We start from the raw sequence: 26,690 nt of genomic DNA, 5'->3' as shown, positions 1-26,690 counted from the left end.
TAACATATTTTTATTGGTGCATTGTCGAAGGTTTTTTTAACCTATGTCATTATCATTAGCAACAGTGAATTCATCTTCTTTTGTTAAGGTTTCTTACAATGTCCTTATTTATATCTGTTTGTTGTGCTTTTATTTTAAATTGTTTGTTGTCAACTAGATCGTACACTGTCGCTCTGTTCGTTTCGGATTAAAAACAATTGTTTGAACTGCTGCAATTGTAATCCATAAAGACAAAAAATATTGTAAAAGCAGTAGAAACCGGTACAGATTAAAACCAAACGAACACATGCCCGCCTGCTCACCGCCGCGCACCAGCGCACACAGCTTGTGCCTGCCGACACCCGTCTACGTACTGTCCAACTGCTATTCATGCTGACATGCTGTATCATTCCATCCATAGAGTCGCGGTGGACCCACAAAGGAGACGAAGTCAGAAAAAGCTGAACTAAACTGCTACAGTATAAAAGCATGTTGTACATTATATTATGTACATTTTAGATTAGATAAGGTTCTAACAAAGTTCTATAAAATCTAAAGCGGTAGGAGGCCTCGAGCACGGTCCGTCCCTGATGAGAGCGCTTCATTAAAGATGGCCCATCACCGTGCGATGGCTACCAATGCGCCACGGCCGAACTTTCATGTTTTAACCTATTTTTAATCCACGTTTCTAGAAACAATCAAATATATCCATAGAGCAGCTTCAATAGTGTCTCTATATTCCTCCTAATTAATATGAATAGAGATTTTGTAAAAAAAATCTCCAACAACTTATCTAAATGGCTATTTAAATATAGACATCTTCTATTTCGAATTTCTCGCTAGCCAAATATAGAAAATGTGAATGACTCTCTATAGTGCAAATAAGATGTACAAAAATTGATGGGGATTAAAAAGATATAAAAAATGATTTTTATGCAACTAACTCTTTAAATGATAATTTAGAATGTGAAATTTAGAAAAACTCTTGGAGTTGCTCTTATGCATTCCAATTTGTATATCTAGAAATCTAACTTCAAACTGTGTGTCTAGATAATGCAATCACTTTTTGTTTATGGAGCTAGTAAATGGTTGCCAAATGAAGCAAGGAATTGAGGTTAGATGAGAAGTAGCTAAATTTAGGAAGTTCGTATAGAGAACTATTGGTGAGTAGTTTATAGTTTAACTACCTAAACTATTGATTTAGGGAGCTTTTTAGAGAACTATTGGAGTTGCTCTTAGTGACCAACAAACGGTTAAGAGTGGATGAGGTACATTTTTTGGCACTTAATTGTTGTATATACATACAGATATATATTGAGTGGAACATGAATTCTTGCAAACGTATATTTCTTATTAGATAATGGATAGAGGATCTGGTTTAGTCATAATAAAAGGAGAATTAGACTAACTTTTGCACCTTAGTCATAAAGTTAAATTTAAATTCCAATCCCAAATCTCGAATGCCATATGCAAAACCTGCAAAAAGTTTGCATACATTCCATGAATGTCCAGTCTACCTCGAGGTTTGTGCACTTCTGAATATTCATGTTAACTTATCTACTCATACTCTGCCTTCACCGTAAAAGGAGATGTTGAACAAAGAGTTGAGATTTCATCTGTGCATATGTGCACGGAGTGTATCTTATTCTTATGTATAGGATATGTTTTTCTACTCAGAACACCTATTTGCATGGTTCGGTCTTTGCCTGTTAGAACTGGTGGTCAAGGGAGGAAACTAAAAAAAATTGACGAACTGATGCCCGGAATCTCCCCAGCCTTGCATGGTCATGGGCCTCACGGCCAATGCGTGCAGCTACGACTATTTGCTGCACCGTGACATTTGCTTCGTCTCTCCCCACGGAGGCCGGCCAGACATGGATCCAGTGTTGCTGCTTCTAGAGTTCTTCACTAGTCTCTGCTTTCTCGCCCTGTACTACCGCCGCCTGCAATCTAAGAAAACGAGCCCTTTGGAGCCGACGGAGTGGCCAATAGTCGGGCAGCTCCCTGGCTTGGCCGCCAACCTCCACCACTTCCACGACTGGGCCACCGCCCTCCTCGCCGGCACGGGCTACAACCTGGAAGCCAAAAGGCGTCCCCGGCCAGCGGTACTTCGCCACCTGCGAGTCTGCGACCCCGCCAACGTGCGCCACATCTTCACGTCCAACTTCGCCAACTACCCTAAAGGCCACGAGTTCGCCGAGATCTTCGACGTTCTCGGCGCTGGCATCTTGAACTCCGACGGGGAGTCGTGGCGGCGCCAGCGGGTGAAGCCCAAATGCTCGTGGCCGCTCCACGGTTCCGCGCCTTCACGGCATGGTGCAGCCGCGGCAAAGTGGATAAGAGCCTCTTGCCTTTGCTCGCCCTCGCCGCCGACGAGGGAAGGCCGTGCGATCTGCATGACGTGCTCCTTAGGCTAGCGTTCGACTTGACCTGCACTCTCGTCTTCAGCGTCGACACTGGGTGCCTGGCGTCCGGGCTGCCGGAGGTTCCCTTCATGCGCGCCACGGACGCTGCGCTGGAGACGATTTTCCTCCGCCACGTCATCCCCATGGCGTGCTGGAAGCTGATGAGAAGGCTGAATGTTGGGCCCGAGAGAAAGTTGGCTGCAGACGCCGCACCATCGACGGCTTCGTCTCGGAGATGATTGCACGGGCGCGACGCCGGGCAGACAGAGTGGACGAAGGTGCCAGCTTGCTTTCATCCGTTCTCTGTCACGGTAACACCGCTGCTGACGAGGAGAGCACCGACAAGTTCTTACGTGACACGACGGTGAACCTCCTATTCGCCGGCCGTGACGGCCCCGCCACTGGGCTCTCGTGGTTCTTCTACCTCGTGTCCAAGAACCCGCGCGTGGAGCAGAAGCTCCTAGGCGAGTTGTCCGCTGCCGTTGCTTCCTCCAGGGATGGTGCAGGCTACGCCGCGGGCACCAGCGGCAGTGGCATGGTGACTGTTGAGCACACTTTTGAACCTGAGGCCGGACGGTCCGCGGTCCGCACAGTCTGCGCCTGTGGGCTGGACGGTCCGCGCTTGCGCAGAGCAGTTTAGGGTTCCGAGTTTTGTGCTACGATTGTTAGCTATATTCGCGGGATTAGCTCGGAATCAGTTGTGTAAAGGATCCAGCCCCCCTCCTTTATAAATAGAGAGGTCTACGGCCGATTTGTAATCATCAATCGAATCAATACAACTTCTATTTCGCATTTATTTCATTTACAATTAGAAGTAGTTCTAGTCTAGTTCTAGTTTAGCCTCTCGATCCCCAAATTCTTCGCCTCTCCTCGACTCTACGTCGATTAGAGGAGTCTAGGTCGGCCTGCCCGAGCCTAGAAAACTCATAGGATCTCTCCTCCCCGACGGGGTCCCTCCCGGGAGCGAGATCCAGGCGCCGCCGGCGATCTTCCGCCGCCCCTGCGCACGCGCGGACCGTCCGGCCCTAGGGCGCGGACCGTTCGGCCGTCAGGCAGGGAACCCGAGCTCCTACACCAGGTCGCGGACCGTCCGGCCCTGTGCCGCGGACCGTCCGCGCCTGACCAGAGAGCACCACCGCCTAGCGCCAGGCCGCGGACCGTCCGACCCCTGCGCGCGGACCGTCCGCACCTGACTAGAGAGCACCGCCGCCGGTTCTCTTGAGTAATTGGCGCCTCCAAAAAGGTGTCAACATACTTTTTGGCGACTCCGCTGGGGAAAGACATATCTAAGCTCATCAAATCGGCCCTCAATGGCCGGTTCAAGGGATAGCTCTGATATTTCTCCAAGCAACATCATAGAGCCGACTTGGGAAACCTTGTCGGCTGACGAGCAGCTCCAGTTCGAGGAGCACAAGGAGCGGATGATCCAGGAGGCGAAAGCAAAGTTCTTGGCCAACTTCAAAGTGGACAGGAACAACAAGGTCGTCCGACATCGGGCGACGGATCCGGCTTCGCTCCAACCCACGTCAGATATCCCCAATGTAAGTAATACCAACGATCTGCAATCTCTTAGAAATTATGTAGAAGATCAGCGTGAACAAATGCAGAACATCATAGGGGGTATGCAAAGCGATCTTAAGAGACCAGTACGTGCATTTGATAAATCTAGTATCACAAATTTTCCTTCGCACGAGGTTGAGTTAGGAGGTAACACGCGTAACACATCGGCTACATGTTGTCACGACCAGTCACAACCCCTTTATGGGATGCCGATGGACACATACCCTGAGCAACCGCAAATCGGCAGCAAACCAGCCGATCTGCACATGCCCGGACCGTCCGCACGTGAGCGCGGACCGTCCGGACCAACAACAGTCGGGCCGATTTTTAATGAGTTACCTAGATATGCGCCCGAACCACCACACACGACACAGAATCTAAACTACCCAGTCGGACCGTCCGCGTACAACAACGGACGGTCCGCACATAATCACGGACGGTCCGGGCCAATGTCCGGACAGTCCGCACATGACCTTTTTGAGGAGGATTGTTACCAGAATCCTCACCCGTCCCAGCAGCACTTCCCATCACACTATACAATGCATCAACCCATTAATTCAAGATCCAGAGCCCAGGAAAGCTTTCCGGCCCCACCCAGGAGGCCGGAAAGAAACGATCAAACCTATGACCCATATAGGGCAAATGAAAATGCACCACGTAACTCAAACTAATGGTGGGAAAGACAACATGCTAATATCCAGCCAACCCCACCTATGTTTGACCAGAGAGCCGGTGGTCTCGCACCGGCTGCCATTGATATAGTAAGGGAAGAAATAGCCGGGGCGTTCCGAGATAAGCTCGGAGTAAGCATGGTCCCTAGGGGGCAATCATATCGGAAACCTTATGACAGCCGATTTGATCACCACCCATACCCACAGGGAACCAGGATACCTGAATTCGCAAAATTTTCGGGTGATCAAGGGAAAAACACACGCGAACATATAAGCCAGTTCTTAGCACAATTGGGAGAATTGGCCGACACAGAGGCATTTCGCGTACGTTTATTTTCATTATCGCTAACAGGAACCGCGTTTGCATGGTATGCCACTTTACCTCCTAATTCCATTTCATCATGGGGGGATCTAGAACAAAAATTTCATGATCATTTTTTCTCCGGTGACTATGAGTTGGATTTGGTAGATTTAGTGTCGTTGCGACAGACAAAAGATGAATCGGTTAATGATTACATCCGGAGATTCCGAGATACAAGAAACCGATGCTTTCAAATTCATTTAGCAGAGAAACAGCTAGTAGGATTAGCCTTTAATGGTCTGTGATATTATTTAAAAGAAAGATTAGAAGGCATCCAATTTTTTACACTAGCATAGTTACACCAGAGAGCTTTGGCTTGCGAAAGCCGGAGCAAGGAAACTGCTAAAACAATGCGTCACAACGTACACATAGTAGAATGCGACCAAAGTAGCTCAGATGACGAATCAGCAAAAGTGTACGCTGATGAAATAGTTTGGCCAAAGCAGGCCAAATCTTCGGTTTGTGCTTCCTTACAGTCGGTTCAAAAGAAACGGCAAGAGGAGGTAAAGTTTACATTTAATGTTGGTAAATGTGATAAAATATTTGATGAGTTACTTAAAAATGGCAATATTAAAATAAATCACACTGTTCCATCCGCCGACGAGCTAAAACGTCGTGCGTACTGCAAGTGGCATAACTCATTTTCTCATGACACTAATGATTGTAATGTATTTCGGCGACAGATTCAATCGGCCATTAACGAAGGACGATTGAAATTTCAGGAAATGCAGGTGGATACAGAGCCCTTTCCGATGAACATGATTGACTTCGAGGGCAAGAAAGTCCCGGTTCGGCCAAATACAGCCGATAAAGGCAAAGGCAAGGAAACAATCATCGGCAATGCTAAAAAGGCCGATGGGGATTGTAAAGTTTCTTGCAGGAAAGTGGTGGCCGAGAAGACTCCCGATGGAGGGGAGACCCTGAAGGTGACCATCACAGCCTCTAGCACTGGGGGGCAAGCGCAGACAGGGAGACAGTTGCGGGAACCCGTGCTGCGCATCATGGACAGTCCGTCGTCCCGACGCGGACGGTCCGACGCTTCTCCGGACGGTTCGGAGGACTCTGGCGGACGGTCCGGCCATGCTCAGGACTCGCAGCGACCATGTACCTTCAAACCACGACGACCAGAGATAGGTATGTGGAAAACAAATACATTTAAAGCAGCTGGTCGGCTGATCAAGCCTGGCCCAACTTTTGATCAATTGTTGTCTAAATATGTGAAAAAGAAGGCCGGCCCCAGTGACCGGCCACCAAAGCGACCCCGCTCACCCATTCATAAGCAACGTCAGGTCAGGCCGATTGGACCACCTCACCAATCGGAAGAAATGAAAGGTCCTATTGTACAATTGAGACCTAACATGCCGACATGGACCCCTCCACCTCCTTATCCATCTATGCCATATCCATACACATACTTACCTCCACCATATGTCCCAAATCAAATGTGGGGCATGCCACCATATCCATTTGGAATGCCACAGTACCCCGCCTGGGGGGCACCCCAAACATCCGTTTTTGATAGGTTGGCGCCGCCAGTGCAAGACCGATTGAGCGCAGCTGAATCCGGTCACCAGGCACAGGCCCAACAAGATTGCTGGACTACTCGGCCTCCTAGGCCGACCAATCCGGCAGGGGGGCATATGTCGGTGTTTTGGGTCCGACCGCACACCCGGGGTTGCCCCTCAAGGTGTTTTTAGGAGTAGGACGGTGTCGACGACTGTAGCAAAATGGTTCGTGCCGTTCGCACGAGGGACAGTGGACAAGGTTTACAGGTTCAGGCCGCTTAGAGATGCGTAACACCCTACGTCCTGGTGAGTATGCTTGGTGAACGTGGTTACAAGAGAGCTCTCTGGATTGACAATACCGAGAGTTAACGTGGGTGGCTAAGTAAATAGGGTCGATCGATCTGAAGGGGTGCCCCCCAGGCCTTATATATTCGACCGTGGGGCAACACACGTGGATATGATAACAACAAGTAGCTAAAAGATAGTAAACCTCTTGAGTTTATCCCTACGTAACCCTCGCCGACTTATCCTCGCATGGCTCCGCTGCATGGGGGCTTCAGCGTGGGAAAGTCGGATCTCTGTTGCGGTTTACTCGCTCGACGTTGTGGGCCGTCCGGGTTTGCACCAATCCGGCCTCATTTCGCTCTGCTCTGATGGTTGTTTCTCCCCAGGCCCACGAAAGAATGACCTTACGATTTATTGGGCCCTTGGGCTTTTCGTGAGGTCTTTTACTCTTTTAGTGGACCCGGGGGATATCTATCCCCCACAAGCCCCCGATCTTTGGGTTAATTTAGAGGTAATCAGCCCAAAGATCCCAGGTCCAGCTTGCAGGTGATTTGAAGAAAAATAATTTCCTGTCGTCTTCTCCTGCTCCGATCATTCGTTGACCGAGGCTTAGTTTTGTGCTTGCGCCTTAGAGGTCGGCATTTCAATTTGTAGGATTCTGAACTTCATTGGGTGCACCGGAGGTGCACCCAATGGGTGTAGCCCCCGAGCTTCGAGTAGATTCTAGAAAATAATCTACTCGAAGGTCTTCCCCAGAAATTATTTCCATTTGTGCTCCTGCGTTTTGGTTGAGGGCTGGCCTTTTAATCTTGTCCCACGCCTTAGAAGTCGGCACTATCTTGGCTTGGAATGATAGTCCATGGGGTGCACCGAAGGTGCACCCAATGGGCGTAGCCCCCGACCTTCAAATGGATTTTTAAGGATAATCCATTCGAAGGTCTTCCTTTCGTGCCTCTTTGCTGAAAATTATCCTTTTCGTTTGTAGAAATTGGCATGAAGCCGTTTGCATTATGCTTTGGAGGTCAGCATTATGTCATCAATATTTTGCTTTAGAGGTCAGCATATATTTTGTCTTTAACAGCCGACTTCGCAATCCATTCATATCTCGCTGGGTAATGTAATTTACTTGCACTGCGACTGATTGGACATCTGATGGACGTTCTCTGTCTAGTCTTCACGTCGCTTCTGTCGGCCATATCTTGTACTTTTCTGGCTATATTTGGCTTTCCTCTGATCCTTACTGATATCTCATTTTTGTCTTGAGGTATTCACTGCGTGCCCTGCACAGATGTGACCGTTTTGAAAAAGATACTGATAATTCCTGGGCGTCCCCCCCAATGGGTGTGGGCAAGGGACGGCTTGGTACGCTGAGTGTTTTAGGCGGCTGCTTCTGAGTAGTAATGTGATGTGACGGCGAGTGTAATCATATCCTCCGCGCTGTTGACTGGAGTCCCAATGGGTGTAGTGTTGCGTGAAACGGCGTCAGCCGCCTGACGTGTCTTCAGACGGGTTTGAAGTGCTTATTGAATGCTTTGCGACTGTTCAGTGACCGTGGTTGGAGGTGAGCGGTTGCCTTCTTCTTCTATAAATAACGTTGTTGCCTCTCTGGCTTTTTCACATCTCTTTGTTGTTCTTTGCTGCTTCCCTCTCTTCTCTCCTGTCTGCTTCCGCCATGGGCAAGAGTAACAAACGCAAACGCGAGCCGACTCCTCCATCGGAGGACTTCGGCGATTCGGAATACTCGGAGGAGGAGTTCTCCTCCGAGTCCGAGGGGTCTCCGGCTCCCGTCTCTCCCTCGACGTCGTCTGACGATTCAGACGACTCCCAGGGGATTGCCGCGGAAGTCTGGACGTACATCCGGGCCGTCGAGCGCTCCAGGCTCGAGGGCTCGGATGAGTCGGAGTACTCCTCGGATGAGGAGGACTCGGACGGCGACGAGGACGAGGACGAGGACGATGACGACGGCGACGACGACGGCGATGGTGACGGCGACGGCAGCGGCAGCGGCAGGGGCAGCGGCGGTGGCGGCAGGGACGGTGACGGCGGCAGCAGCAAGGGCAGCACCAAGGGCGGCAGCAGCAAGGGCAGCACCAAGGGCGGTGGCAGCAAGGGCAGCACCAAGGGCGGCGGCAGCGGCAGCAGCAACAGGGCCAGTGGCTAGACGCCACTGGTCTTGTTAGATATTAGTATAGTGTAGTTTTAGAATAATGTAGTAGTTATGTAGAGTAGTATAGCGTAGGGGAGTATCAACTCGCAAAGAGTTGATTTGTAAATTTATTATCTTCCCTTAATGAAAGAATGACGTTGGCTTCTTCTTGATGACTCGCTTTGCCTGATTATGAAACTGATTCCTTTGAGACAGTAGACGAATAACTTGGGGATTTCACTGTCGCTTCCAGAAGTAGTTTGCCGAGTAATCTTGTAGACGGTGTCGGCGTTTCAGAGGTAACACCGAGCAACTGAACAATGTATCAGCGTTTTAGAGGCAACGCCGAGTGATTGAATGTAATATCAACGTTTTAGAGGTAACGCCGAGTGATTGAATATGATATCAACGTTTTAGAGGTAACGCCGAGTGACTGGAGGTTGACGTCGGCATTTTAGAAGTAATGTCGAGCGACTGAATCATGAAAACAACGTTTTAGAGGCAACGCCAAGTGACTGGAGGTCGACGTCGGCATTTTAGAAGTAATGCCGAGCCACTGAACATGAAAACAGCGTTTTAGAGGCAACGCCGAGTGATTAGAGGTCGACGTCGGCATTTTAGAAGTAATGCCGAGCAACTGAACATGAAAACAGCGTTTTAGAGGCAACGCCGAGTGACTGGAGGTCGACGTCGGCATTTTAGAAGTAATGCCGAGCAACTGAACATGAAAACAGCGTTTTAGAGGCAACGCCGAGTGATTAGAGGTCGACGTCGGCATTTTAGAAGTAATGCCGAGCAACTGAACATGAAAAACAGCGTTTTAGAGGCAACGCCGAGTGATTAGAGGTCGACGTCGGCATTTTAGAAGTAATGCCGAGCAACTGAACATGAAAACAGCGTTTTAGAGGCAACACCGAGTGACTGGAGGTCGACGTCGGCATTTTAGAAGTAATGTCGAGCAACTGAACATGAAAACAGCGTTTTAGAGGCAACGCCGAGTGATTAGAGGTCGACGTCGGCATTTTAGAAGTAATGCCGAGCAACTGAACATGAAAACAGCGTTTTAGAGGCAACACCGAGTGATTAGAGGTCGACGTCGGCATTTTAGAAGTAATGCCGAGCAACTGAACATGAAAACATCGTTTTAGAGGCAACGCCGAGTGACAGCAGGCCGCCCGAGCCACTTTGAGGATGATGGCCGAGTGATGAGGTGGCGCATCGGTGTTCTGGAGATAACTGCCGGATGACCACGTGGCACGCTGGGGTTTTGGAAATAACCGCCGGGTGATGACTGGGCACTTTTTGGAACGGTATCTGGCTCGAGAATATCCCATAAGAGCTGCGCTTTTAGCCGCCTTTGCTTTCCGTGCCCTAGTTCTTGCATTCCCGCTTCCGAATCTTCTCTGCCACTCGCCTCCCACTCTGCTTCGCTGGTAAAATCGAGATGGCACCCAAGAGGAAAACCGCGAGCTCGTCTGCTGTGGTGATCCCTCCAATCGACCCCAACAGCCAGTTGCCTTTCGCAGGTAACCATATGTCCATCATTTCCGAAGCTGAACTTCTCCACCTCGTATCCATCGGGGTTCTTCCTCCGCGGGAACTCTGTTCTTGGCGGATCTGCCACGGGTCTACTGTTCCGACAGAGGATACCTGAAAGGGAAATGTGCCCTTGGGCCATTTCTAAGTATTTTGGTGATTGAGTGCCAACACAAGTGCTTAAATGTAAATCTATGCCCATGAATGGACAAAGTGCAAATCAGGAGCAAAGGTATGTTTCCATGTCTTAGTACATTGATTTTGTGTACTAATATACTTGTCTAAGTATCAGAAACAGGAAGAAGAAGAAAATAGGGGAGTTGGCTGTGTTCAGCCAAGAGGCTGTTTCGGTCTGGGGCACCGGACTGTCCGGTGGTGCACCGGACAGTGTCTGGTGCACCAGGCTGCCTCAAGCGAAGTGGCCGCTCTCGGGAATTCGCCGACGGCGTACGGCTATAATTCACCGGACTGTCCGGTGTGCACCGGACTGTCCGGTGAGCCAACGGTCTGCCGGGCCGTCGGCCGCGCGATCTACGCGGGACACGTGGCCGAGCCAACGGTCGGAAGGGGGCACCGGACTGTCCGGTGTGCACCGGACTGTCCGGTGCGCCAACGGCTCCCAGATCTGCAACGGTCGACTGCGCTGTTTAAGGAAGGTAATCGGGCACCGGATAGTGTCTGGTGTGCACCGGACTGTCCGGTGCGCCCGACGACAGAAGGCAAGGATGGCCTTCCAGATTTGTTCTCAACGGCTCCTAGCTGCCTTGGGGCTATAAAAGGGACCCCTAGGCGCATGGAGAAGTACACCAAGCATTCCTACAACATTCCTAAGCACCAAGACATCGATCTCACGCATTCGTTTCATTGTGATAGCATCTAGAGCTCTTGTTGAGTTGCGAACTCTTTGAGTTGTGTTGCGAGCTCCTGTTGCGACTTGTGTGCGTGTTGTTGCTCTGATCTTTTGAAGTCTTGTGTGCGTTGCTCATTCCCCCTTTGCTCTGTGTTCTTTGTGAACTTCAATTGTAAGGGCGAGAGGCTCCAAGTTGTGGAGATTCCTCGCAAACGGGATTGAGAAAAAGCAAGCAAAACACCGTGGTATTCAAGTGGGTCTTTGGACCGCTTGAGAGGGGTTGATTGCAACCCTCGTCCGTTGGGACGCCACAACGTGGAGTAGGCAAGCGTTGGTCTTGGCCGAACCACGGGATAAACCACTGTGTCGTCTCTGTGATTGATATCTTGTGGTATTGTGTTTTGTTGAGACTCCTTTCTAGCCACTTGGCATTTATTGTGCTAACACTTAGCAAGTTTTTGTGGCTATAAGTTTAAGTTTTACAGGATCACCTATTCACCCCCCCTCTAGGTGCTCTCAATTGGTATCAGAGCCGTTCTCTTCAAGAAGGGACTAATCGCCCGAAGAGATGGATCCTAAGGGGAAGGGAATCGTGATCAACGACAAGGAGAAGGAGTCCTTCGTCAACGAGCCAAGGGATGACAAGTCCAATGACTCGGGCTCGGGCCACAAGCGCAAAGACGGGAAGAAGAAGAAGACAAGGCGCATCAAGGAGATCGTCTACTACGACGATAGCGATGAGTCTACCTCTTCCCAAAAGGACGACGACAACGACTACAGGAAGACGGTCAATTCGAACTTTTCATTTGATTATTCTCGTATTCCACATAGTTCGAATTCGCATTTGCTTTCCATTCCTCTTGGCAAACCTCCACACTTCGATGGAGAAGACTACGGATTTTGGAGTCACAAAATGCGTAGTCACTTATTCTCTCTCCATCCAAGCATATGGGAGATTGTAGAGAATGGAATGAAATTTGATAGCTCGGATAGCCCTATGCTTATAAATGAACAAATCCATAGAAATGCACAAGCTACTACTGTTCTATTAGCATCTTTGTGCAGCGAAGAGTACAATAAGGTGAGCGGCTTGGACAACGCCAAGCAGATATGGGACACCCTCAAAATCTCTCACGAGGGGAATGACATCACCATGCTCACTAAAATGGAGTTGGTGGAGGGTGAGCTTGGACGATTCGCAATGATAAGGGGAGAAGAGCCAACCCAAACTTACAACAGGCTGAAGACCCTTATCAACAAAATAAGGAGCTACGGAAGCACGCGATGGACGGACCACGACGTCGTCCGCCTAATGCTAAGGTCCTTTACCGTTCTTGATCCTCATTTGGTGAACAATATTCGTGAAAATCCTAGGTACACCAAGATGTCGCCCGAAGAAGTTCTTGGAAAATTTGAAAGCGGGCGAATGATGATCAAGGAGGCAAGGTACGTGGACGACGCATTGAATGGTCCAATCCATGAGCCTCAACCCATTGCTCTCAAGGCAACAAGGAGCAAGGAGGCGCTACCAAGCAAGGTGGCGCAAGTTGAGGCGGCCGGGCTAAATAATGAGGAGATGGCCCTCATCATTAAGCGCTTCAAGACGGCGCTTAAAGGTCGCAAGGGACAGCCAAGCAAGACCAAGACAAAGGAGAAGCGCTCATGCTTCAAATGCGGTAAGCTTGGTCATTTTATTGCTAACTGTCCCGATAATGAAAGTGACCAGGAACAAGGGAGCAAGAGGGAGAAGAAGAAGGCATACAAGAAGGCAAAGGGCGAGGCACATCTAGGCAAGGAGTGGGATTCGGATTGCTCCTCCTCCGACTCCGACAATGAAGGACTCGTCGCCACTGCCTTCAACAAGTCATCCCTCTTCCCTAACGAGCATCACACATGCCTTATGGCAAGGGAGAAGAAGGTGAGTACTCAAGACTCCACTTATGCTTCTTCTAGTGATAATGAGTCTAGTGATGATGATGACATAGATTATTCATGCTTGTTCAAGGGCTTAGATAGATCTAAGATAGATAAAATTAATGAGTTGATTGATGCTTTGAATGATAAGAATAGATTACTAGAAAAACAAGAGGATCTTTTATATGAGGAGCATGATAAATTTGTTAGTGCACAAAATTCTCTTGCTCTAGAAATTAAAAGAAATGAAGTGCTTTCTAGTGAGTTATCTTCTTGTCATGAAACCATTGCTACTTTAAAAGGTGTTAATAATGATTTAAATGCTAAACTAGAAGTGGCTAGTAAATCTAACTCTTGTGTAGAACATGTTATGGTTTGCACTAAGTGTAAAGATTTTAATGTTGATGCTTGTAGTGAACACCTAGTTTCAATTTCTAAATTGAATGATGAAGTTGCTAGTCTTAATGCCCAACTTAAGACTAGCAAAAGCGAATTTGATAAATTAAAATTTGCAAGGGATGCCTATACGATTGGTAGACATCCCTCGATTAAGGATGGACTTGGCTACAAAAGGGAAGCCAAGAACTTGACAAGCCATAAGGCTCCCATCTCCGCCAAGGAGAAAGGGAAGGCCCCTATGGCTAGTAGTGTGCAAAAGAACCATGCCTTTATGTACTATGATAGAAGACAACCTAGAAATGCTTATAGGAGTTGTAATGCATATAATGCCTTTGATTCTCATGCAATGTTTGCTTCTAGCTCTTCTTATGTGCATGATAGAAATGTTGGTAGGAGAAATGCTGTTCATAATATGCCTAGGAGAAATGTTGTTAATGTTCCTAGGAAAGTAAATGAACCTTCTACAATATATCATGCTTTGAATGCTTCCTTTACAATTTGTAGAAAGGATAGAAAGGTGATTGCTAGGAAATTAGGGGCAAAATGCAAGGGTGATAAAACTTGCATTTGGGTCCCTAAGACAATTGTGACTAACCTTGTAGGACCCAACAAGAGTTGGGTACCTAAGTCCCAAGCCTAAATTTGCCTTGCAGGTTTATGCATCCGGGGGTTCAAGCTGGATTATTGATAGCGGATGCACAAACCATATGACAGGGGAGAAGAAGATGTTCACCTCCTACGTCAAGAATAAGGATTCCCAAGATTCAATTATATTCGGTGATGGGAATCAAGGCAAGGTAAAAGGGTTAGGTAAAATTGCAATTTCGAATGAGCATTCTATCTCTAATGTGTTTTTAGTGGAGAGTCTTGGATATAATTTGCTATCTGTTAGTCAATTATGTCATATGGGATATAACTGTCTATTTACAAATGTAGACGTGTCTGTATTTAGAAGAAGTGATGGTTCACTAGCTTTTAAGGGTGTATTAGACGACAAACTTTATTTAGTTGATTTTGCAAAAGAAGAGGCCGGTCTAGATGCATGCTTAATAGCTAAGACTAGCATGGGCTGGCTGTGGCATCGCCGCTTAGCACATGTGGGGATGAAGAACCTTCACAAGCTTCTAAAGGGAGAACACGTGATAGGTTTAACTAACGTACAATTCAAAAGAGATAGACCTTGTGCAGCTTGTCAAGCAGGTAAACAAGTGGGAGGAGCGCATCACAGCAAGAATGTGATGACCACTTCAAGACCCCTGGAGCTGCTGCATATGGACCTCTTCGGACCCGTCGCCTATCTGAGCATAGGAGGAAGTAAGTATGGTCTAGTTATTGTTGATGACTTTTCCCGCTTCACTTGGGTGTTCTTTTTGCAGGATAAGTCTGAAACCCAAGGGACCCTCAAGCGCTTCCTCAGGAGAGCTCAAAATGAGTTTGAGCTCAAGGTGAAGAAGATAAGGAGCGACAACGGGTCCGAGTTCAAGAACCTTCAAGTGGAGGAGTTCCTTGAGGAGGAAGGGATCAAGCACGAGTTCTCCGCTCCCTACACACCACAACAAAATGGTGTGGTAGAGAGGAAGAACAGGACGCTAATCGATATGGCGAGGACGATGCTTGGAGAATTCAAGACCCCCGAGTGTTTTTGGTCGGAAGCCGTGAACACAGCTTGCCACGCCATCAACAGGGTCTACCTTCATCGCCTCCTCAAGAAGACGTCCTATGAGCTTCTAACCGGTAACAAACCCAATGTATCTTACTTTCGTGTATTTGGGAGCAAATGCTACATTCTAGTGAAGAAGGGTAGAAATTCTAAGTTTGCTCCCAAAGCTGTAGAAGGGTTTTTGTTAGGTTATGACTCAAATACAAAGGCATATAGAGTCTTCAACAAATCATCGGGTTTGGTTGAAGTCTCTAGCGACGTTGTATTTGATGAGACTAATGGCTCTCCAAGAGAGCAAGTTGTTGATTGTGATGTTGTAGATGAAGAAGATGTTCCAACGGCCGCTATACGAACCATGGCGATTGGAGAAGTGCGGCCACAGGAACAAGATGGACAAGATCAACCTTTTTCCTCAACAACGGTGCATCCCCCAACTCAAGACGATGAACAGGTTCATCAAAAGGAAGCGTGTGATCAAGGGGGAGCACAAGATGATCACGTGATGGAGGAAGAAGCGCAACCGGCACCTCCAACCCAAGTTCGAGCGATGATTCAAAGGGATCATCCCGTCGACCAAATTCTGGGTGATATCAGCAAGGGAGTAACTACTCGATCTCGATTAGTTAATTTTTGTGAGCATTACTCTTTTGTCTCTTCTATTGAGCCTTTCAGGGTAGAAGAGGCCTTGCTAGATCCGGACTGGGTGTTGGCCATGCAGGAGGAACTCAACAATTTCAAACGCAATGAAGTTTGGACACTGGTGCCTCGTCCCAAGCAAAATGTTGTGGGAACCAAGTGGGTGTTCCGCAACAAACAGGACGAGCATGGAGTGGTGACGAGGAACAAGGCTCGACTTGTGGCAAAAGGTTATGCCCAAGTCGCAGGTTTGGACTTTGAGGAGACGTTTGCTCCTGTGGCTAGGCTAGAATCAATTCGTATCTTGCTAGCATATGCCGCTCACCATTCTTTCAGGTTATACCAAATGGATGTGAAGAGCGCTTTCCTCAACGGGCCGATCAAGGAGGAGGTGTACGTAGAGCAACCCCCTGGCTTCGAGGATGAACGGTACCCCGACCATGTGTGTAAGCTCTCTAAGGCGCTCTATGGACTTAAGCAAGCCCCAAGAGCATGGTATGAATGCCTTAGAGACTTTTTAATTGCTAATGCTTTCAAGGTTGGGAAAGCCGATCCAACTCTTTTTACTAAGACTTGCAATGGTGATCTGTTTGTGTGCCAAATTTATGTCGATGACATAATATTTGGTTCTACTAATCAACAGTCTTGTGAAGAGTTTAGCAGGGTGATGACGCAGAAATTTGAGATGTCGATGATGGGCGAGTTGAACTATTTCCTTGGGTTCCAAGTGAAGCAACTCAAGGACGGCACCTTCATCTCCCAAACGAAGTACACACAAGATCTGCTAAAGCGGTTTGGGATGAAGGACGCCAAGCCCGCAAAGACTCCGATGGGGACCGACGGACACACTGACCTCAACAAAGGAGGTAAGTCCGTTGATCAAAAAGCATACCGGTCAATGATAGGGTCTTTACTTTATTTATGTGCTAGTAGACCGGATATTATGCTTTGCGTATGCATGTGTGCTAGATTTCAATCCGATCCTAAGGAATGTCACTTAGTGGCGGTGAAGCGAATTCTTAGATATTTGGTTGCTACGCCTTGCTTCGGGCTCTGGTATCCAAAGGGGTCTACCTTTGACTTGGTTGGATACTCAGATTCCGACTATGCTGGATGTAAGGTCGATAGGAAGAGTACATCAGGGACGTGCCAATTCTTAGGAAGGTCCCTGGTATCGTGGAACTCTAAGAAACAAACTTCCGTTGCCCTATCCACCGCTGAGGCCGAGTATGTTGCCGCAGGACAGTGTTGCGCGCAACTACTTTGGATGAGGCAAACCCTCCGGGACTTTGGCTACAATCTGAGCAAAGTCCCACTCCTATGTGATAATGAGAGTGCTATCCGCATGGCGGAAAATCCTGTTGAACACAGCCGCACAAAGCACATAGACATCCGGCATCACTTTTTGAGAGACCACCAGAAAAAGGGAGATATCGAAGTGTTTCATGTTAGCACCGAGAACCAGCTAGCCGATATCTTTACCAAGCCTCTAGATGAGAAGACCTTTTGCAGGTTGCGTAGTGAGCTTAATGTCTTAGATTCGCGGAACTTGGATTGAATTGTAGCATACATATGTTTATGCCCTTGATCATGTTCCTTTTTGCATTTTGTTGTTTATTGTGGTGCTCAAGTTGTACACACACTCCCTGGACCTCACAAGTCCGTTGCAAAGTGATGCACAGTTTTAGGGGGAGACGTGTTGCAACTTGACCCTTTGAGACTAACCATTTGTTTGAGTTTGATTGTTTTAGTCTCAAAGAAGGTTTGAAAGGGAAAGGTGGACTTGGACCGTGAAAGACTTCCACTGCACTCCGATGAAAAGAGTAACTTTTCCAAAGTTCATCTTTATACTCTTATTGCCTATTTGCTCTTAATTGAAGATTTTGGTGAGGCAATGGGGTTAAAGGGCCAAGATTGATCCCGTTTTGGTGCTTGATGCCAAAGGGGGAGAAAATAAAGGCCAAAGTGATAAATGGATCAGCTACCACTTGAGAGATTTTGAAAACAGTAGAATAGAGCTTTTGGTTTGTCAAATCTCTTTTGTTGTCTCTCTTGTCAAAAGTTGACTTCTTGTGGGGAGAAGTATTGATTATGGGAAATAGGGGGAGTTTTTGGAATATTGAATCAATTTTCTTTGGAAAACCTCTCTTTATGTCTCTACAAGTGGATTTGACTTAGAGATAGGATTTTGAGTTTGATTTGCAAAAACAAACCAAGTGGTGGCAAAGGATGATCCATATATGCCAAAACTGAATCAAAATAAATTTGAGTGTTTATTTGAAGTGATATTGCACTTGTTCTAGTTGCTTTATGTTGTGTTGGCATAAATCACCAAAAAGGGGGAGATTGAAAGGGAAATGTGCCCTTGGGCCATTTCTAAGTATTTTGGTGATTGAGTGCCAACACAAGTGCTTAAATGTAAATCTATGCCCATGAATGGACAAAGTGCAAATCAGGAGCAAAGGTATGTTTCCATGTCTTAGTACATTGATTTTGTGTACTAATATACTTGTCTAAGTATCAGAAACAGGAAGAAGAAGAAAAGAGGGGAGTTGGCTGTGTTCAACTAAGAGGCTGTTTCGGTCTGGGGCACCGGACTGTCCGGTGGTGCACCGGACAGTGTCCGGTGCACCAGGCTGCCTCAAGCGAAGTGGCCGCTCTCGGGAATTCGCCGACGGCGTACGGCTATAATTCACCGGACTGTCCGGTGTGCACCGGACTGTCCGGTGAGCCAACGGTCGGCCGGGCCAACGGTCGGCCGCGCGATCTGCGCGGGACACGTGGCCGAGCCAACGGTCGGAAGGGGGCACCGGACTGTCCAGTGTGCACCGGACTGTCCGGTGCGCCAACGGCTCCCAGATCTGCAACGGTCGACTGCGCTGTTTAAGGAAGGTAATCGGGCACTGGACAGTGTCCGGTGTGCACCGGACTGTCCGGTGCGCCCGACGACAGAAGGCAAGGATGGCCTTCCAGATTTGTTCTCAACGGCTCCTAGCTGCCTTGGGGCTATAAAAGGGACCCCTAGGCGCATGGAGAAGTACACCAAGCATTCCTACAACATTCCTAAGCACCAAGACATCGATCTCACGCATTCGTTTCATTGTGATAGCATCTAGAGCTCTTGTTGAGTTGCGAACTCTTTGAGTTGTGTTGCGAGCTCCTGTTGCGACTTGTGTGCGTGTTGTTGCTCTGATCTTTTGAAGTCTTGTGTGCGTTGCTCATTCCCCCTTTGCTCTGTGTTCTTTGTGAACTTCAATTGTAAGGGCGAGAGGCTCCAAGTTGTGGAGATTCCTCGCAAACGGGATTGAGAAAAAGCAAGCAAAACACCGTGGTATTCAAGTGGGTCTTTGGACCGCTTGAGAGGGGTTGATTGCAACCCTCGTCCGTTGGGACGCCACAACGTGGAGTAGGCAAGCGTTGGTCTTGGCCGAACCACGGGATAAACCACTGTGTCGTCTCTGTGATTGATCTCTTGTGGTATTATGTTTTGTTGAGACTCCTTTCTAGCCACTTGGCATTTATTGTGCTAACACTTAGCAAGTTTTTGTGGCTATAAGTTTAAGTTTTACAGGATCACCTATTCACCCCCCCTCTAGGTGCTCTCAATACCCACGAGTCTGTTGTTTACGCCCCTTTTCTTCTCCGTGGCCTTGGCCTTCCCATCTCTCCCTTTTTCCGCGTCCTTCTTGATTTCTATCATATTAACTTGACCCATTTGAACCCTAATTCAATTCTGCAAATCTCCATCTTCGTTCACTTATGCGAAGCCTTTCTTGGCGTGCTGTCACACTTCGGTTTATGGAAATACTTGTATCATTGTCGCCCTGGGATGGCCGGGGGACAACATCAGTTGGTCGGGGGTGCCAGCTTGGAGATGCGCCGCGGACGGAAAACTGAATATCTCGAGATCCCCCTCAAGGACAGTATTAAGGGATGGCGCCTAGAGTGGTTCATAGTTGATAATTATGGAAATTCTCTCCCCTCCCGGTCGGGAAGACAGCCGAACATTCGCACCCCAAGCTGGACCGAGTCTCCCACAGATGAGGAGGTAGCTGAGGCGGGTGTGTTGCTAGCTGAAGTTGGACTGCTGAAAGAGAGAGGTCTAACTGCTGAAGCTGTGGTCACTGACTTTGTTTTCAAGAACATTCAGCCACTGAAAGACAGGGCCTACCCAGCTTATCTGTATCGAGGGCTAGCCGACTCAACTCGGGTTATCAACAGGAGAATTCCTTCTGCAGACTTGGTGAGCCGACTAGAAATGATCCTCAGGGGCAAGGTGTCAAATGTTGGTGCTCTAGTGGCGTACTCGGCCTGGAACTTGCCTCCTCCAAAAGCATTCACCCTCTTTGTGTCAAATCCACCTGTTACTGATGGCAGTTTGGGCCTTAGAGTACGACCCTCTGCTGAAGAAGTTAGTGCTTTGGTTGCTTCGCTTGGGGAGATTCCTGACGATGAACGGCAGGTCCATTTTGAGGTGCCCCTGAACCCTAGTGATGCAGATATAAACGCTATGCTTGATTTGCTTGCTCAGGATTCTTCCGATGCTGCTCCTGCTGGGGCGTTGGCAGTGGTGCCCCTCCCAGAAGCTGATACGACTTTGGACGCTCAGAAACCTGTCAGTACTCGCCCGAGGCGCCCTTGCCGAACCACTCAGCCTGATCCTTCTGTTGATGAGCAAAAGAAGAAAAGAAGACGTCTCCGGCGAGTATCCAGTTTTGATCAGGACGCTGGTACCTCGGTTCTTGCTACTGAAGAAGTGCTCGCGACTGGACTTACTGACGCTGAACCCAATGGGTGTAACCAATCTTCTGCTGATCCCAATGTGGGTGCTCCACCTGTTGCTGATCCCAATGGGGGTGCTGCTTGTGTTGTCAATGTGGATGATGAGGAGGAAGAGAATGAAGCTCCCTTGACGAGGAAAAACAGTCGGCAGTTCATCGCCAGCGGTGAGAGTAGTGGAGTTCCCTCTCCTGCTTTATCTGCCCTCATTGGTCTGCAAGAACTGTCCCTGGCCAACTTTGATCAAACTCTTGAGGATATGGTCCCAGAGGACTTGTTATCGGAGCCAGTGGGTGATGATGCCACGGAAGCTTGCGTTGACGTGCCTGATGCTGGGTTGAGGTCATCCTGTGCCTCGTCGACCTTAGAGCGCGATCTCGAGGGTCGGGAGACTGACTTGGATCGTCCTGGTCCTATGGAAGTAGCTGAGGGCCTATCAACCTTAGAGGTGGTTACTGCAGAGAGCCTGGATCTCAAGAATGGTGCTGACACATGCCCAGCCCCCGAGGATGTCGCCGGGGATGACTTAGCTCAGGTGAAGAGTGCAAGCTAGTGCCCAGCCCCCGAGGGTGCTGCCGGGGATGATCCGGCTCAAGTGGGCAGTGCCAACTATGACCCAGCCCCCGAGGGTGCCCAAGCAGGGTCTCCTTCCTATACTTCCATGGATGTTCACGTGGGATCTCCTCCACACTCTGGCTGTATGGTGGCAGCCCAAACTTTGGATCAGGGAGTCGCTTTAGAGGGCAGCGTCCCCGCTGATCAGGTGTTTGGCTCTGTTGAAGGCACCGAGCTGATTCCTACCGGTTTGCTGCAAGCTGCTTCGGGTGATGGCCTTACGCCTGATTATCAACTGATTTCTCCTGACTTGGGGATCCCTTCGTTCTTTTCCAACCTCCAGGTACCGTGATGTATTTTAGCTTGATTTTTACATTGCATGAACTGCTGTCATTATACTCATCTGTTCTTCTCATCAGGCTTTGGTGGATGGGATGGCCAGCCAGCTGAGATTGCAGGGTGCTTCCGTCCCAAAAGTAGCTTCATCTCTTGCATGTTGGAATCCAATGTCACTTCAACATCGTGTCTCTGAATTGGAGGCGACCAACGCTGGTTAGTGCTCTCTTTGCTTTTGCAGTGGACTGTTTTACCTTCCGACCCCATTTTGTTTGATTATCTCTTGCCAGGAATGACTCGGCAGATTTCAATTCTTGAGGAAAAACATTCCCGAGATCGGGCTGAATTGGCTCAGCGGTGCACTGACTTCGAGGAGAAGTACTCTCGGAGCCAAACTGAACTGAGTCAAGTCTCCGCCGCCTTGGATGACGCCAATGCCCTGAGTTCTTCTCTTCATGCTCGGCTCGATTCTGAGAAGGTAATTTATAAAACTGCGCCTTGCCTTGCTGTGTTCTTATTACTTGCTTGGTTTTTGAAGGAGTTGATTTTTGTCTGCAGGAAGAAAAGTGTATCCTTGCTGCCTCTCGCGACAGTCTTGACAGATTGTATCGTGATTCCAGCAACTCGCTGACTATTCTGGAGAGGAGTCACCGCTTTACAATGGAGGAATTGGACAATCAACGTTGTAAGCTGCAGGAATCCGCGGACGAAGTGACCCGCCTTAAGCAGTTGATATCAGCAAAGGATGCCACCATCAAAGAACTCCGAGCTTCCAAGCAATCCATTGCCCAGGAGTTAGAGACCGCTCGACTGGCTGCTAAAGTTGCTGAAGAAACTTCTGTTACTCTCAAAGCCCAGCGCGACAAAGCCATGGACAAGGCTATTCGGGCGGGACGAATCTTGATGAGGAGACCCGGCGTGGTTGTTCCCGAAGACATAAGGGCTGACGTGAATGCTGCCCCTGTTTCCTCGAGTCGCCCTTCTTTGTCGGTCGCTCCTGAGAAAAACATTGCGAAATAGGGAAACATTTTGCGTGCTCTGAGCGCGCGGTTAGCATGATCGAATATTTGTTAGAGGACATCAGTTTGTTATTCGAATGACATAATTACTCTCTTATTGTATCAGAATTCATTAGTTCGTAAATTTGCAGTAATGAAATGACGCATGATGATTATGAAATTTGTTTGCGGGATATGGAAGTCATCCCCTGAATTGCATAGGCGTGAGCATGTTGCACCGACTTTAGTCGCCATTGACTTTGGCCGAACGCTCCATTAGTAGGGTATAGTGGTCACCCTGAGTTAGGTAAGCGTGAGCATGTTGCACCGCCTTAAGTCGTTGCCGACTTAAGGCGATTGCTCCGTCAGTAGGGCATAGTGGTCACCCCGAGTTAAGTAAGCGTGAGCATGTTGCACCGCCTTAAGTCGTTGCCGACTTAAGTCGATTGCTCCGCTAGTAGGGCATAGTGGTCACCCCGAGTTAAGTAAGCGTGAGCATGTTGTACCGCCTTAAGTCGTTGCCGACTTAAGTCGATTGCTCCGCTAGTAGGGCATAGTGGTCACCCCGAGTTAAGTAAGAAGGCAAGTCAATCGTAAACGAACTGAGTATCTTTGAAACTTCTTTTTTATTGATGACATATTTCCACTTTACGGAATACATCGTTGCCCCAGCAGTTTTGAAATACATCTAGGGGTAAAACTTTCTGAGGTGTTCTATGTTCCAGGAGTTCCCAACTTCCGTGTCATCCATCTGAGTGAGGCGATACGATCCGGGCCGAGTGACTTCTGCTACCATGAAGAGTCCTTCCCATAAGGGTGATAACTTGTGCCGTCCCTCCCCCGTTAGAATTCGGCGGAGGACGAGATCCCCTACTGAGAAGAATCGTTGTCGCACGGCCTTGTCGTGATAGCGCCTTAGAGTCTGCTGGTACCGTGCTGATTGGATTACTGCGTTAAGCCGTTCTTCCTCAAGTACATCAATGTCCTCTAGCCTGGTGGCCTCAGCTTCTGCTATGCTTTCGAAGATCAACCTTGGCGCCCCAAACTTGAGATCAGCGGGTAGCACTGCCTCCGACCCATAGACCATGAAGAAAGGGGTGTTTCCATGCAAGGCTCAGCTAGGTTGGGTTCTTAGGCTCCAAACGACATAGGGCAATTCCCTTATCCACTTTCCTACGAATTTTTCATTCTTATCAAAGACCTTTTTCCTGAGTGCCTCCAATATCATTCCGTTGGCTCGCTCAACCTGCCCGTTGGCTCTTGGATGTGCTACAGATGCACACTTAATCTGAATGCTCTTTTGACCGCAGAAGTCGAAGAATTCCGAGCTTGTGAAGTTGGATCCTAAGTCAGTTATGATGCTGTTTGGTATCCCGAATCTGAATATTATGTCTTGTATGAATTCCACGGCCTTAGCAGAGGTTAAAGAGGCAATGGGCTTGAACTCTATCCATTTAGTGAATTTGTCAATCGCCACCAATACATGAGTGTACCCCCTTGAGCTTTCTTGAAAGGTCCAATCATATCCAGCCCCCAGCATGCGAAAGGCCAAGTTACTGGTATGGTCTGCAGTTGCTGTGCTGGCAGGTGTTGTTGTTTTGACAAGTATTGGCAAGCTTCACACCTCTGAACTAACTCGGCTGCATCATTCTTTGCTGTCGGCCAATAGAATCCTGACCTGAAGACCTTCCCGACTAGTGTTCTGGAGGCTGCGTGTATTCCACATTGCCCAGCATGGACCTCCTCCAGAAGTTGCTTCCCAGTGGACGAGAGAATGCACTTCATGAGGACGCCTGATGCACCCCTTCTGTATAATGTCTCCCCAATGAGTGTATAGTGAGCCGACTGTCTTGCAATGCGCTCTGCCGAGTTCTTGTCGTCTGGTTCTTCTTCATTCTTTATATACTTAATGATCGGCCTTCTCCAGTCATCAGAGTCTGATTCGGGTTGATCTATGATGTTGCACTCTTCTGTTTGATCCATTGAGATACTCGGCTGCAGAATTTCTTGCACGAAGACTCCGGGTGGGACCTGAATTCGACTGGATCCTAGCTTGGACAGTACATCAGCTGCTGTGTTCCGATCTCTTTCTACATGATGAAATTCCAGACCATCGAATTTATCTTCCAGCTTTCGGACGGCAGCACAGTATTTTCCCATTGAATCGCTTGAACAATCCCACTCCTTGTTTATCTGGCTGATGACTACCAGAGAGTCTCCGTATACCATCAATCTCTTGACGCCCAGTGATATGGCGATGTTCAATCCATGAATCAGAGCTTCATACTCGGCTGCATTGTTGGAGGCCGAGAATAGCAACTGGAGGGCGTACTTGAGGTGTTCGCCTCCAGGTGCGGTGAAGAGAATCCCTGCTCCCGCTCCCTGCAGCTTCAGCGAGCCATCAAAATACATTCGCCACACTTCTGCAGTTTCTGGATTATCCGGTACTTGCTGTTCGGTCCACTCTGATACGAAATCAACCAGTGCTTGGGTTTTAATGGCAGTGCGAGGTCGGAACTCCATGTCATGGGATCCCAGCTCGCAAGCCCACTTGGCTATTCGGCCAATGGCTTCCTTGTTGTGAAGAATATCCCCTATTGGAAAACCAGTAACTACTATGACTTTGTGGTCATCAAAGTAGTGACGCAGCTTGCGGGCAGTTAGAAGTACTGCGTATAATAGCTTCTGAACTTGAGGATACTTTTTCTTTGAGGGGCCTAGAACCTCACTGATGAAATAAACAGGATGTTGCACTGGATAAGCATGTCCTTCTTCTACTCGCTCGACTACCAACGCGGTGCTTACCACGTGAGTCGTGCAAGAGATATACAGTAGCAAATCTTCAGCCGGTTGAGTTGATGTAGCTCGCCGGGGTGGTTTCAATACCGGTGGTGTTGTCAGGAATTTTTTCAGTGCATCTAGAGCTTCTTGTGCTTCTGAAGTCCATTGAAACTTATCCACCTTATTGAGTAGCTTGTAAAATGGCAAACCTTTTTCTCCCAGCCTGGATACAAATCTGCTCAAAGCTGCCATACATCCAGTAAGTCGCTGAACCTTCTTTTGTGATCGAGGAGCTTCCATCTTCATGATAGCTTCAATCTTATCTGGGTTAGCCTCAATTCCCCGGTGGCTGACGATAAACCTGAGCAACTTTCCCGCTGGTACCCCGAAAACACACTTTTCGGGATTAAGCTTCCATCTATATCGTCTCGGGCTGTTGAAAACCAGCTGTAAGTCTTCGATGAAGTTTTCCGAATTCTCCGTTTTGATTACCACATCATCTACGTAGGCCTCCACACGCTTGCCCCAATGATCGGCTAAGTATGTTTGAATGGCTCTCTGATAAGTCGCTCCAGCGTTTTTGAGGCCGAACGACATGGAGGTATAACAGAAAGCACCAAACGGAGTGATGAACGCCGTTTTTTCCTCGTCTTCTTTCGCCAAACTAATCTGATGATACCCGGAATAGCAATCTAAGAAAGACAGCACAGAACATCCTGCGGTGGAGTCTACCACCTGATCTATCCTCGGGAGCCCGAAGGGATCCTTCGGACAGTGTTTGTTGAGATCAGTATAGTCGACGCACATGCGCCAATCCACTTTATTCTTTTTGAGTACAAGAACAGGGTTGGCTAACCACTCGGGATGTAATACTTCTCTAATAAATCCAGCCGCGACCAAACGAGCTAGCTCGGCGCGAATGGCCTCTCTCTTGTCGGGCGTGAAACGACGTAGCTTTTGCCGAATCGGCCTCGCCTGAGGATAGACCTTCAATTTGTGCTCGGCCAGTTCTCTTGGGACTCTCGGCATATCCGCAGGTTGCCATGCGAATACATCCCGGTTATCTTGCAGAAACTGGACGAGCACGCTTTCCTATTTGTCGTCCAAGCTGGAGCTGATGATGGCAGTCTTGCGTTCATAAGCGAACCCCAGGTTGATCCTCTTAGTTTCTTCAGTCGGTCGCATAGAGGTCGCGGCCTGAGCTTCGTTCGCCGGTACCGCGAGGTCCTCCTCAGGCTTAGAGTTCGCCAGTGTAGAAGGAACCGTCGACGGCTTGGTGGTGAGGGCTGCTTGGATGGCCACTCGGAAACACTCTGCGGCGCCTTGGAAGTCGG

General features: G+C 48.5%; 1 pseudogene; it reads left to right on the top strand.

Annotated features, from left to right (window-relative positions):
* The first annotated feature begins 1,766 nt into the window (after window positions 1-1,766).
* Window positions 1,767-26,690, top strand: part of LOC103644416 (noroxomaritidine synthase-like) — a 37,818-nt pseudogene continuing 12,894 nt past the window's right edge.

The sequence above is a fragment of the Zea mays genome, chromosome 1 (assembly GCF_902167145.1).
Source record: "Zea mays cultivar B73 chromosome 1, Zm-B73-REFERENCE-NAM-5.0, whole genome shotgun sequence".
In the NCBI taxonomy this organism is placed as follows: domain Eukaryota; kingdom Viridiplantae; phylum Streptophyta; class Magnoliopsida; order Poales; family Poaceae; genus Zea; species Zea mays.
This window is presented reverse-complemented; position numbering and strand designations above follow the sequence as displayed.